At 44.8% G+C, this 3,052-nt stretch overlaps 1 non-coding gene across 1 annotated transcript; it reads right to left on the bottom strand.

The window, feature by feature from the left end:
- Nucleotides 1-2,081: 2,081 nt before the first annotated feature.
- On the bottom strand, nt 2,082-2,154 carry Trnak-cuu (transfer RNA lysine (anticodon CUU)). Its single transcript has one exon. It is a non-coding gene; the product is annotated as a tRNA-Lys (tRNA).
- Between the last annotated feature and the right edge of the window lie 898 nt (nt 2,155-3,052).

Raw genomic sequence — 3,052 nt, 5'->3', positions numbered from 1 at the left:
TTTCCATTACTTCATAATAATAATTATCAAAATTTCCACTTTTCTTCCTCCTCCCACATTCTTCTTGCTCCGCAAATAAACCTCTCCACTCAAACACCAGCCCAAATAGATGGCAGGGTACTTTGAGCTGTGGGAAGTCCAAGCCCACCCTTCATCCATCCAGATTTAGCAAGGTATGCATCCACAAAATATATGATCACAAAAAGCCAGTGTATGATATGCAGACAATTGCAAGTGCCATTATCTTTGGCTTCTCCGTCTGCCCCAATTGTCAGCCACATTCACAGCTTCCAGTTTGAACCCATGTTCTTTCATTCCCAGGTCACTGGATTAGTTGAAATCCCCTTAGTTCAGGCACAGTGTCTCATAGTGTGGACCAAGCCCTTATATTCCTGACATCCTTGCTCTTTTTCTCCATCCATCTGCTCTTCCACTGGAGCTTGGAAGCTCCATCTAGTTTTCTGATTTTGACCCTGACTTGATCTCCATCATTTGCCAAACAAAAGTTCCATGGTGGTTTTCAAGATAGTCAATCATCAGTCTGACTATGGGACAAGGCACACATAGTTCCTAGGGACATGTCACAGTGCGGTCAACCTCTCCTCCCTGCTTAAGTACCTAGAGAGGGTCACCCTATGGCCTTCTGAGAACCACTCGAGAGATATCGATCTTGACATCCCCAGAATGGCCCCATAAATTGAGATATCATCAGTGTATGTGCATTAACTTGTGTGTGTTTGTGTGTGTGTATTTAAATCACAATAACAAATGGATTGTAATATTGAAGTTTCTTCTCATCTTGAGATGAATATTTGCTACAGAAACACTCTCACAGTAATAGTGAGAGTGTAAACTATCTAAGAAAGGAGAAATAACTGGAGGAATCCCCCAGGAGTTAGGCTCAGTGTCCCAGGAATTACGCCCAAGGAAAGTCAATGAACTCAGTGATGGAAGATAAAACCCAGCCTAAATAAAACCCTAAATCATTTAGGTGGAACATGAGATACTCTTTCAACAGTTACAAGAGGTCTAAAATGCCTGGACTGGAACATAAGGGGAACACAATGACGTGGAGCTGAGAGTGCATGGCAAAACTGATTGGATCTGGCAAAAATTATGTAAGCATACCAAGGAAACCACCAGTGGGACAAAACCCTAAGAAATCTGTATGACAACATATCATGTTGAACATAATGAGATTTATAGACAAAGGAAACATCTTAATTATGTCACTGTCACACAGGTGATGATGAACCAGTTCCATCGTAGAGTGACTCCCTGCTGTGTTTAAGATAACCTGTCAATTCTGTCTAGTTGGTTACAAGGAAATTTGCATTAATTGCACAGATTAACTATCAGCATCATTTACTGCACAATCAAAGGCAAGGCAAAGAAATCATAGACATGTTGTTGAATGCTGATGATGTTATTGGGAGTTTTGATGGGTATTTTTCTTAAAGGGAAATCATCGGTGATTCTCATGCATGAAGCAGATCCTTTCTCTGTGATGTTTCCTGAATAGCCACTGAGATACCAGCCCATTGAGTTGTGGTCTCTCTCTCTTTTAAAAAGCAACTTCTACCTTCAGCTTGATCTCTTGCTTGAGCTTCCCTTCCGGCTACTAGGCTACTTTTCTGATCCTGCAGAGGGCTTTTGTAAGGTGATGTGGGAGTGTCATATATCAATCTGTTGATTTCATTGGCTAAGCAATAAAGGAACTGCCTTGGCCCATTTCATTGGTTAGAAGATAGGTGGGAGGAGTAGACAGAACAGAATGCCAGGAGGAAGAGGAAGTGAGGTCAGACTCCGCAGCTCTGCTCTCCGGAGCAGACGCAGGAGAGACGCCATGCTACCTGCTCCAGGGAAGACGCACGCTATGAAGCTCCAACCCAGGATGGACTTAGGCTAGAATCTTCCCGGTATGCGCACCTAGGGGCACTACACAGATGATTAGAAATGGGCCAGAGCAGTGTTTAAAAGAATACAGTGTCCGTGTAATTATTTGGGGCATAAGCTAGCCGAGCCAGGCGGCTGGGCATTTGGGGACGCAACCCTGCCGCCGTCCATATTACTACAAATGGCGCCCAACGTGGGGCTCGAACCCACGACCCTGGGATTAAGAGTCCCATGCTCTACCGACTGAGCTAGCCGGGCCAGGCGGCTGGGGATTTGGGGACGCAACCCTGCCGCCGTCCATATTACTACAAATGACGCCCAGACGTGTGGCTAACTGAGTCCACAGAAAGCCTGAGAAAGCTTAGAAAAGAATAGAGTAAAGCATGTTTCTTACGGCAATTTCTTGGGTCTGCTCTACTTGCTAGAGGCAAGCAAGCGCCTCATCTAAGAGAGGCTTCCTGACTCAGCTTCAGCTGCAAAGCCTGCAGCTCATTAAGAGGTCCTGCCACGAAACACTTAAACAGTGTTGACAAAAAGCTGAACGCATGTTTTTCGGTTTTTAACCGTAGCAGGAAAAAAGCTGCGCTGTTTAAAAATGCCGGCTTTCTGGGCCATCCTGCCAGGGCAAACTCTGACTGTTTGAGGCAGGAGGGCCAGCTACCGAGAGAGGATTTGAGTGTTGTCTGTTGTAGCTTGCTGGCTGGCAGGGACCTTGAACCGCCATAGAGGTGTGGCTATAAACATGGCTGCAGCCTGTATATCCGCCATGAGGCTGGAAAGCTAAGGAATGGACTGGATCTAGCTGGCAAAGCCATGCCTTTAGTCCTACTGAGATTGCTTGGCAAATTAAAGACTCACGTGGTCAGAAAAAGAGAGATATACAGTTAAAGAGAGATTCAAAGACAGAGAAAATTTCTGAATGGTTTAAAGTGTGTTAAAATATATGCAAGCTGAAAGTTGAAGTTCTTAAAGCAAAAAACAAAAAAAAAAGGAAGAGAGTTGTTGTGTGTACACACCTTTAATCCCAACACTTGGGAGGCAGAGGGAGATAGACCTCTGTGACTTCAAGGTGTGGTAGCACACGCCTTTAATCCCAGTGCCTAGAAGGCAGAGACAAACAGATCTCTGTGAGTTCAAGGTGTAGTAGCAAACACCT

This window comes from Microtus pennsylvanicus, chromosome Y (assembly GCF_037038515.1).
Source record: "Microtus pennsylvanicus isolate mMicPen1 chromosome Y, mMicPen1.hap1, whole genome shotgun sequence".
NCBI lineage: Eukaryota > Metazoa > Chordata > Mammalia > Rodentia > Cricetidae > Microtus > Microtus pennsylvanicus.
Note: the sequence above shows the minus strand (reverse complement) of the source record. Positions and strands in the feature narration are given on the sequence as shown.